We start from the raw sequence: 11,403 nt of genomic DNA, 5'->3' as shown, positions 1-11,403 counted from the left end.
GCTGGAAATTTCTCCGGTCGCCAAAAATTACCAAAATACACACCCCCATTCGATTTTTGAAGTAGATTCCATTTTTGAAGTTAGTTTTTACAAAAAATGATCCGAGAGTGGCCAAAAGAGCAAAAGTCAGTCCAGTTTTTTTTTTAACACTCAAATCTTCATAAAAAATCACAAAAATTTATACTGCCACACTCTTTGCAACTTCTACAATACAACTATGAATTTAAAATAAAGCAAAACAGCCCCTAAAATTCATTTTTTTTATTTTGGCATTTTTTCAAACAGTTAGCATGCATATATAAAAATTATTTCCTTTTCCCTAATCTAATTCAAATCATTTTCCAAATTTTGAACAATACAACAATAACAATAAAAGACCGCAAAAGCCAGAAAATTAAATGATAAAATATGGCTTTAACATGGTTAACAAAAAGATGAAAAAAAAAAAACTCAATCTAAGCAAGAGTTTCTCGGTCAAAATTTTGAAGGGACTCCCAGGCTTCAATCCTTTGTTGCTTGCTTTGTTGTGTTTAAATTGTCTGTGGTGTGTTATGTGAATTGAGAAAATGGAGGGATAGAGCCGAAAGGATCAGAGAAATTTTTTTCTCCTTCTTCCTCTCTATTTTTTTTTTCAGCAGCCTAAGCTAAGAGAAGGAGAGAGTGAGGGCCTCTCTGCAAAATTTTCTTCTACTCCATTGAGCCAGCCGAGAGAGTGAGAGAGTTTTTCTCTTGCTTTCTTCTGCTTTTTTTTCTTCTCTTGGACCAGTTGCTTCTTCTTTTCTTTCTCTGGTAAAAAAGATGGTGATGGCCATCATGAGTCATCATGAAGGCTCATGATGACTTCCTTTTTTTTTAATACAAAAACTAATTTTTTTTGTTTTTTCTGCTTTTACTTTTCTTTTCCTAAAACAAACCTGCAAATATAAGAAAAATACACATTAAAATGCAATAAAATAAATAACTCATTAAATAAAAAATAATCAAGAAAACATTAAAATTTGACAAAAATTTGGTGTCTACAACTTGCCCCTCTTTGTCTAGAGTTTCAAAGAAACTCAAGACAAAGACGTAGACACCAAATTACTTACCTGTCTCTTCTAACTGCACCTGAGTTAAAATAAACAAGCCAACGCTTGGCTGAAATTATTGGGCAAAATGATGCAATAACGTTGCAAAACATGTGACAGAACTCTTGTAGAGTTGCCTACGTATCCTGCCATGAGAATCAGGTCAAACGTAGTTCGAATACAAGTGAACCACAATGAAACAAGTGCATTGACCATCTATGATCTTTGCAAAATCGAAAAAGTTTGAGCTCTCAGAACTTCTAAACATGAAATATAAAATGAATGATAAAGCACAATTATTCATCAAAATAGTCAAGAAAAGTGGGTTGTTATGATTTAGAAAATGATGCGCAGAGGGACGCAGTTACGCTGCAATAGGAAATTAAATTTGTCAAGAAGGGAGGTAGAAAGGTGCACGGCGGACGCTGAGACTCATCAACAGGAAATTAAATTTGATTTGTCAGGAAATAACAGATTGGAGGGATAAGACCGGAGTCCAATGCAAATAAAAATGATCGGTGGTATAAAATTCAAGTCCGCCGTGGTTGGTGGGATCAAATCCAAGTCCAACAAGGTAAAAACAGTCAGTGGGATAAAACCCAAGCCTGTCGAAATTGGTGGACACGTTAGTGGGATGAATCTGATGCTAACAGTGATAAAAAAAATATGTTAGTGAGATAAACTCGATACTAACGGTGATAAAAAAGCACACGTTAGTGAGATAAAGTCGATGCTAACGATGATAGAAAAAACACACGTTAGTGAGATAAACTCGATACTAACGGTGATAGAAAAACACAACACACGACCGGGACGTGGCATCCGGAAACCGGGACGAGGGTAAGAAAGTTTTTAATGCCACCCCGCCCAACTGCGTCCAGTCACATGACCGACAACTCCTCCTCTCTTGGCACTCTCTGGCTTGCTCTAGTCTAGACTGGTGTCTCGATTCGTCTCAAGATAGATTTCGCTGATATTATAGAGAGAGGCAAAATGTACAGTAAAGACCAAAAGACACATATCCCCAACCAAAAAATAATAATAATAAAAGAAGTACAGAGATAGAGTTGCTTGTAGCGGAAGAGAGAGGGGAATGGGGAAAAAGCCAAGGCCAAAGCCAAGCCCAAAGATGACGTCTATGCGAATGGGACTTCTAATCCTCATTTGGAGAGCGTGGAGGACGACCAGACAAGTCCTAGCAGGTTACCATCAAAGAAGAAGGCATCAATGAGCAGCTTACCCTCAAAGAAGAAATTGTCAAAGAAAGCATCACCAAGAAGCTTACCTTTAAAGAAGAATTCATCTAAGAAGGCATTATTAAATATGGCTAGAACTGTTAGGAGGTCAGGACGGCTTAGGAATTTACGATCAGCTAAGCCAAACCAAGAAATGATTGTGGAAAAGATTGATCTTGCTGGTAGTAAGAGTGAAGAGGAGTCACTTGATCAACAATCAAACTTAGAGCCTTTTCTTCATCAAGAAAACTCAGAGCCTATTGTTCAACAATTGAATGCAGAGTGTATTGTTCAAGAAGTGAACACAGAGGCTGTTGTTCAAGAAGCATACTCAGAGCCACTTGCTCAACTTTTTAACTCAGAACCAATCTCTAATCAACACAACTTGGAAGAAAAAATTGACTTTCTTGTTCAGTCTGTTGAAGAATTCAAGTCTCAGGTTGTTCAGGGTCAAAAAAGGTCATTTCCAAGTGAAACTCAGCGTATGGAACTTAATTATAAAAGTCTGTATATTGAGTCACAAAAAAAGGTTGAGGCCTTAACTGAGGAAAATCATCAACTCACCAAAAAGTTGGAATTCCCCAGTGGAGTCGTCAAGTTGGAGCAAACTTTCCTTTAACCTCCTCTTGAATCGGAAGAATTCGCTTCGAAACCTTATCCCATACATCAAATAAGCGACATTTGTCTTTCTTGTCATAACCAATAAACCATCCTTTGTTGATAGCATTGTTCATGAAAAATAACATTCAACCTCTTTTCCATCCATTGGAGACAGCAATTCATTGTGCTTCATGATCCATTTGATTTCTTCTACCTGAGCGTTCGTCAAAATGCACAAGAACGGAATCTCAATTTTGGCAGGTATTACCACTTCCATTCGAAGCATAAGGTGTTGCCCCAACTTAGAAATGTAATCTCCAAGTGAAATGCTCCCCAAAGTTCAATAGCAAAAATTTGCAAAATTGAAGGGAAAATTCTCTCTCCTTTTTTTCACTCCCCTTTTTCTTTCTCCTTTTTTTTTTTCTCAAGTTGGCTACTGAAGTATGTACTCCTTCTGAATAAATAGCCGATCCTCCACTTTGCAATGTAGTATTATTGCCCCTTTTTTATTCGTGATTACCCTCCAAATTTGCAAGATTTTGACTTGCGTCTTTTTCTCAATCTTAACCATAAACTCCTGCACAAGGGGGATTTTTCAAAACACTTGAATTTTTCAAAAAATTTTTTTTTCTTTTTTTCTTTTGTTTTGTTTTTCCTTTTTCCTTTTTTTTGAGTAATGATATAAGAATTAAGGTTCAAGCAAAGTGTTGACTTACCAAAATTTGAAAAATATATACTTGACCTTGGACATATCCTATAAATGTATTATAAAATTGTCTCAATTTGAACTTATTTGGTGAAATCTCACAAATATATCACAAAAAATTTGCCTCAATTTGAGCTTATTTTAGTTGCAAAATAATCACATGCAATGTGAATAGAAACTACATTTTTCAAATGCAGAATTTAAATGTCATATCCAAACTCATATAGAAGATTCCATGATAACTCTCTCAAAATAAGACAAAATTGCAAAAGATCGATTTCTCATTTTTGGGATCGGTGTTTAGAGAAAGTGGCCACTTTTCTTATTAGCTCATCCTTTAGGATCAAACAAACAAGTATTATTTCTAATTTTGAGATGGCTCTGGGGGATGGTATGTCAGGATTTGTATTTTTTTTGTGCCCAAATTTTGTCTAACCCATTCAATATCACATCTTGATGAAAGTAAATAGTTTATCACCCTTATTTCTTGAGAAAACTCAATCAACATATAAGATCTATAGGCTTGTAATATATGGGTAGAAACGATAGTTAAATATATGAAAACAGGTTATGGTCTTATGATCATGAGTGATTGGTAGATTCCTTAGAAACATGATCCTTACTTCAAATTGTCATGAAAGATAAGTCAGTAATGGACTTTATGAGCTTGTAATGTGGTTTGACAACGATAGCTAAAAGAAATAAAATTTTCAAGAACAATGCACTTAAGATCATATTTCTTCCCAAAAATTGCCCCAGTTTTGGACTTAACACTCGGGACCCCATTTTGACTCTTTTTTTTTTTTTTTTTATCAATCACGAGAGGGAATTCAGCATTGGATGTCTTTGCATTTTTTTTTTTCATTTTTCTTTGCTTCTCTCTTTTTCTTTCTTTTTTTTTTTACCAATACTGAGATTCCAAATGTCAATTATAGAATTGAAAACTCCCTAATTTTGGAGTGTAGATGGCACCTCTTTCTTTTCGATATTGAAGACCAAATATCAATGGTAGAGTCAAATTCCCCAAACTTATAGTTTTTCTCTTTTCTTCTTTTTTTTAAAAAAAAACTCCTTCCTCAGTGTGGGGGTACGATCATAATTGCTTTTGAAACGAACCCACCAATTTAGGTTCAAATAAAGATGCAAAGAATAAAAAGTGTTTGGATGGTAGAAACGATGGCCAAAACATCATTCTTATTTCTCATGACAACCAAAGTAAAGAATAGCCTGTTGGGATAATCCATTTCCTTTTGACATTTGAAAATTTTTTCATGTAAGGTCATGATCATTGAGGCTTTTATTTGAAACGAAATTCTATTTTTTAAAGTCTCAAATGGAAAAACAAATGATAAAATCTGTATAGATTGATAAACGAAAACTTAAAGTATCATTCCAAATTTTCAAAACAAATAAGAAGTAATGTACATTTTTGCTTTCACTTAGATGTGGATTGAATCTGATTAGACAAAGTGAACATTTTCACTGTAAAGATTGTCTCACTTTAAAGCTCGTCAACCAATGTGACTGGCTTTGTAAGTTCGATAGACGTGGACAAAAATATAAATTACAAAAATAAGAGAGAGAAAAGTATCGGAGTTGATCTTTTATGACAAACTATCAAATTTGAGTGACCCCTTTTGCTTTCAACTACTCTCATTGAATAGTTTAGATCACAAATTTAGTGTATACAAAGATTTTTGGGAATTGGACAAACACTTGTGAATTTTCAAACAAAAGGTCGAAAAATCTCAATTTAGTCTTATTTCTTAAAATCCATCATGAAATCTTTCAATGAGCAAATAAAGAATGAATATATGCAAAATAATAATTGTCTAAATAAAAACTTATTATTTAAATATTTGAATTTTTTTTACTCAAATATAATACATATGAGAAAATAAAAATCTCTAAAGAATACACTTTCAAATATATACACTTTCTCTTTCTATCTTTTGAGATAAAATGTTTTGGAAACAATGAATCAAGAGATTTTTGAGATGCTTCAAGAGATTTTCAAATGGATTTTTCATTTATTTTTTTTATAAGATCTGCCCAAGAATCAAGTAACACTCATAATTTTCAAAAATTTATCAGACCAAAAATATTATCAGATATAGTAAAAATATTTTTTACTCCATTGAAACATTTTTTCTAAATGTAGGGGAGGGGAAAAAATAAAAGAAAAATACCCAGAGTTAGTAAGCAAAATTGTAAAATCAGGATACATGTCCTATGGGGAAGTCCTTTTATGCCAAGGGTTGGCCTAGCATGAAAAATGTAATCTTTTGGGGTAAGCACCATACAATACCTGATAGATCCGATCGACTTATTGAGATTCGAATAAAAGACAATTTTGAAAATTTTGGCTAATTGGAGTGACAGGAGACAATTTGTTCTAACAAAATGAGGAAAAAGTCCGAATGGATTGATTGCTTTTGATTGACACATAAAGTGATATTAAAAATCAATTTAATGTGAAAAACTTATTTTTGAAAGAATTGAAATGTCTCGACTAGTTTTTTCGGTGAACTATAGATCGAAACTTTAAAAGAGAATAAACGAGTTAAATGGATCGAATGAAATTGATGATTAGTTCAAAAAATTGACTGAATTATCCAAAAAGTGAATAAAACTGATCAAATGAATTGAATGAAATTGATGATTTATTCGAAAAAAATTGATTGGATTATCCTAAAAATGAATGATGAATTGGATGGAACTGACGGTTTATTTGAAAATTGACTTGATTGCCCAAGAAGTGAATAAACTAGTAAAATGAATTGGATGGAATTGACGATTTATTCAAAAATTGACTGGACTGACCTGAAGTGAATAAATCGGTCAAAATGGATTGGATGGAATTAACGGTTTATTCGAAAATCGACTGGATTACTCCACTATTTGTAGTTTCAAAACTCACAAAATTTGTTGCAAAGCATTAGTCTATGAGTTTTCTAAAATCAAGATTTGACCTCGATATATTTATCATCTCAACAATGAGAAATTATTTGTGAATTTTTTCAATTTATTGTCCTTTATGCAAAGGATTTTACCAACTTTGACAAAATGGCCAAAAAATGATTATTAAAGGCTAATATTCCAATGCGCGAAAACTGTTCCATCACTATTCTCAATGTCGTCATCGTGGAAGGGATCAGATCCTACCTTACCTTGTGAATTACCTCTTTGGATGGTACAAAAATATAAACGTGCAAGTCACATTGGATTGTGTATTCGAGACAAAAGATAGATTTTTCCTAACGTGGGATTCCCTATGCGGCATTCCGTCTATGGTTAATGCATGATGACAATTTATTAAAACGTATTAAATATACAATGAAATAATTGAAATATGACCTATAAGTGTCCCATTTAAATGGCAGGGTAAGCTTAAAATGATGTACATGTATATATATATATATTTATATATACACATAGTATTAACGCGATAAACTGAAATTTAAACGTGCTATTTACAAAAGGTGGTCTGCCCTAAGTGAGTACCACGCTAGGACTCTTGTTTCTAGGGCTTATGAATGCAATATAAGAAAATAAAACAATGGTTAGTTTAATAAACGACACATAACATATTGGATCAACAAAATAATACATAAATATAAGATAAAAAAGAAAAAGAGAGGGGGTAAAATCCCTCCCGTCGTATCTAGTGTTCTTAATAGGGTAGATGAAGGTTCTATCTTAGGTGATTTCTAAATGGATGCATGAGGTTGGGCTCACTAATGCATCTAAACTCGATAAAGTTTCAGATTCCCAAACCTTCAGACAAAAGGGCGAAGGGTCCTCAATTCCAAAGTTCTTAGTCGGTGGCTCGAGTGACCCCTTTGATATTGCAACGTGCATGTCGTGCCACGGTCACATGTTCAAGTGGATCGATCCTAATCCTAACATAGAGGAATGGTGTGATAACCACTAAAAGAAAATAAGATAAAAGTTAAAAATAATAACGTATGCACGTATGAAGTGCTCATTTGAGGGGAAGGAGTAATACCCTTAAACATGCATGAAGGCTCTATGGTAATGTCGCTCCCCATCCCCAAATGCTAAGCGCGATACAAATAAATAAATAAACAAAAGTAAATAGATAAACCATTTATCACATACACAAAAAACGAGGAACGAATACTAGTGTGAAATGTAAAACATTCTGAAAAAAAGAAAAATGCAACCTAAAACATTCAAATATGATAAATGAAAGGGTTAGAAAGATAAAAAACAACTATGCCAAGTGCTTGGACTCTCTAGCGTTCCCAGTAGATTCGCCAAGTAGTCGCGCCCTATTTTTCACGATGGAAAAAAAATATTTTTACCATAGATGCGGTTTTATTTAAAATAAGTGAAAAGAAAATGTGAAAAGGGATCTAAAATGAGACTTTAAAAAATGCGACACTTTGGGTCCAAAAATTTAGTCAAAAGGATTTTAAAGAAAATAGAAGTCGCCACTTGGTATTGAGTTTGAGTGTACCAAGTCACCCCAAAAAATATTTTTTAACAAAAATAAAATAAAATAAAACTCCTTTCGACAACTACAGGTCTTTGAAAAACAAAAGAAAATAGGTTCGGAAGTCACGGTCGAAGAAAGGGAAGGCAAAGATTTGATTAACTCAAACTTAAGGCATCCTTTCAACTTAGTCTAAGTTAGTTGCGAGATTTAGTCAAAATTTTCCTAATCTAGCTCTTAATTCTATCACATTTGGATGTTTTCTACATGAATGCAAATCTAAATTTATAAAATATCGAAAGGGACAAAATATCCATTTAAGGGTTTAATTGATACCAATCGCATTGATTGCGAAGACAAAATAATTTCTTGAAGGGGTCACGAGCATGCATAAATTGAATTCAAAGAAAAGAAAAGAAACTTAAATTATATATCTAGATATAAGTGCGCAAAGAATAGAAAAACAACATAATAGATACGGGAGACAAAAACTCGTGACCTAATTTTCTTATACAGGGATTAATGGGTATTTAAACTAAAAAATTATAATCACCCATTTCCCATGTTCAAAGAATAATTCTCCTAACATGAGCAAGCAAATGAATTAGCTGAAATGAGATACAATTCTAAATTATATGATTAACACATATAGAGGGTAGGGGATAATATAATAGGAAATATCATGCAAATGAGAAAAATTCTAAAAATAAAAATATACATGAAAATGTAATGGATATCATACAAAAGATGAATCTAATGCATGAACCATATACGGGTCTCGCGTTGGACTAGCCCATTTCTAAAAAAATCTTTACTAGCATTGGACTAGCAAGTAAATAGAGGGAGAAACCACAACTAGCATTGGACTAGTGTGGTGACGTCATGCATTCTTAACACATAATATGATAAATAAGGCATAAATTAAAATAAACAAACACATAAGAGCACGTAGCACGTAACACATGATATCTAAATGCAAAGACCCTAAGAAAACGAGTAAACACGTAAACATACAAGTATGCAAACACACAAAGCAAATAAGAGCAGATAGAGACCTAACTATTACAATTTGGCATTCAATTGCCTTTTAAATAATCATCAAAAAATAAATTTGTAGAACTTAAAATATAACAAGTAAATAAATAAATAAATAAATAAAACACTTAAGCCATGCAATTACAAATAAAACATGTAGGATCACAGAAAAAATTTTAAATTATGAAAGAAAATACCTCCCATTGAAGTAGTAGCTACTTGAGTTTGGATTTGCCCTATTTAACTCCAAAATTAACCAAAATCATTAAGGCACCCATTTAATCAACAAATAAATCATTAAAAATGGAAATAAACATGAAATCAATCAACTGAAACATTCAAATGGAATATAATTCATAATTAAAAAGGAAAAGCAACTTCTATTTAAGTAATCAAATCTATTAGGGACCTAATTACAAAAATTAACAAAGTTTTAGGGATCAAATTGAATTATCACAAAGACCCAAGGTCAAAATTAAAGAAAAATAAAGTTTAGGGACCTATTTACAATTAAATTAGGGACTTAATTGAAGAAACCTAAAGTATTTAGGACCACAATAAAATTATTCAAAAATCAAGGGACTGAAATATAATTTCGTAACCAGATTCTTAGCCAAATCGGCCATTAGGCCACTCTTATTTATCATTTGGGCCAAAGGCCATAAGGTCCACACAAAAGTCTAAGGAAAAATACACAGGCTAGCCCGTAGTTGTATCCAAAACACCAGCCCAATGACAAATGCATGGGCTCTAGCCTCCTATCCCAAGCCGAAAATCCCAATAAAATAAACTAAAACCCATTTCTAAAACCCAAACAAAATAGCCCAGATTTTTATATAAAACCCACCTAACAAACCTCAACCAAAACCTCCAACTATTTTACCAAACCCAATCAAAATAATAAATCTATCAAAATTATTAAATCTTAAATTTCATCCTAAAATTCATAAATAATTTGTAAAAAAAATCATATTAAAAAATGCCAAAGAAAATTTAAATTTAAAGGGGCAGAATTGATTATTTGCAGAAGTTTTTGATCCACAGTGAAATTAGGTAAAAATTGGGGGATCAAAAATGAAATTTTCAGAAAATTCATGCATCCTGCCCAAAGCTTTCTTCTGCAGTTTCTGGGTTTGCTTGTCCGGCCAACTGAAGCTCCGACAGCCACGGCGGCGCCGACGCCTGTCACCGGAAATTTCTCTGGTTGCCAAAAATTACCAAAATACACATCCCCATTCGATTTTTGAAGTAGATTCCATTTTTTAAGTTAATTTTTACAAAAAAATGACCCGAAAGTGGCCAAAAGAGCAAAAGCCAGTCCAGTTTTTTTTTAACATTCAAATCTTCATCAAAAATCACAAAACTTTATACTACCACACTCCTTGCAACTTCTACAATACCACTATATTTTTAAAATAAAGCAAAACAGCCCCTAAATTTTATTTTTTTTTCATTTTGGCATTTTTTCAAACAGTTAGCATACATATATAAAAATTATTTCCTTTTCCCTAATCTAATTCAAATCATTTTCCAAATTTTTAACAATACAACAATAACAATAAAAGACCACAAAAGCCAGAAAATTAAACGATAAAATATGGCTTTAACATGGTTAACAAAAAAATGAAAAAAATACCTCAATCTAAGCAAGAGTTTCACGGTCAAAATTTTGAAGGGACTCCCAGGCTTCATTCCTTCGTTGCTTGCTTTGTTGTATTTAAATTGTGTGTAGATGTGTTGTGTGAATTGAGAAAATGGAGGGATAGAGCCGAAAGGATCAGAGAAATTTTTTTCTCCTTCTTCCTCTCTGTTTTTTTATTTCGGCAGCCTAAGCTGAGAGAAGAAGAGAGTGAGGGTCTCTCTGCAAAATTTTCTTCTACTCCATTGAGCCAGCCGAGAGAGGGAGAGAGTAAGAGAGTTTTTTTGTTGCTTTCTTCTAATTTTTTTTCTTCTCTTGGATCTGTTGCTTCTTCTTTTCTTTCTCTGGTCAAAAGGATTGATGGCCATCATGAGTCATCATGAAGGCTCATGATGACTTTCTTTGTCTAGAGTTTCAAAGCAACTCAAGACAAAGACGTAGACACTAAATTACTTACCTATCTCTTCTAACTGCACCTGAGTTAAAATAAACAAGCCAACACTTGGCTGAAATTATTGGGCAAAATGATGCAATAACGTTGCAAAACATGTGACCGAACACTTGTAGAGTTGCATACGTATCCTGCCATGAGAATCAGGTCAAACGTAGTTCAAATACAAGTGAACCACAATAAAACAAGTGCATTGACCATCTATGATCTT

The 11,403-nt window shown here is 33.1% G+C and overlaps 1 long non-coding RNA gene across 2 annotated transcripts; it reads right to left on the bottom strand.

The window, feature by feature from the left end:
* Positions 1-2,016: 2,016 nt before the first annotated feature.
* Positions 2,017-11,127, bottom strand: LOC140014823 (uncharacterized). 2 transcript variants are annotated; one of them, XR_011821522.1, is made up of 2 exons: positions 10,739-11,127; positions 2,017-9,346 (listed from the first exon to the last, which is right to left on the bottom strand). It is a non-coding gene; the product is annotated as an uncharacterized lncRNA (long non-coding RNA). The 2 variants fall into 2 exon arrangements; XR_011821521.1 differs by having other exon boundaries at positions 2,017-9,338.
* Positions 11,128-11,403: the final 276 nt, after the last annotated feature.

The sequence above is a fragment of the Coffea arabica genome, chromosome 9e (genome assembly GCF_036785885.1).
Source record: "Coffea arabica cultivar ET-39 chromosome 9e, Coffea Arabica ET-39 HiFi, whole genome shotgun sequence".
NCBI lineage: Eukaryota > Viridiplantae > Streptophyta > Magnoliopsida > Gentianales > Rubiaceae > Coffea > Coffea arabica.
Note: the sequence above shows the minus strand (reverse complement) of the source record. Positions and strands in the feature narration are given on the sequence as shown.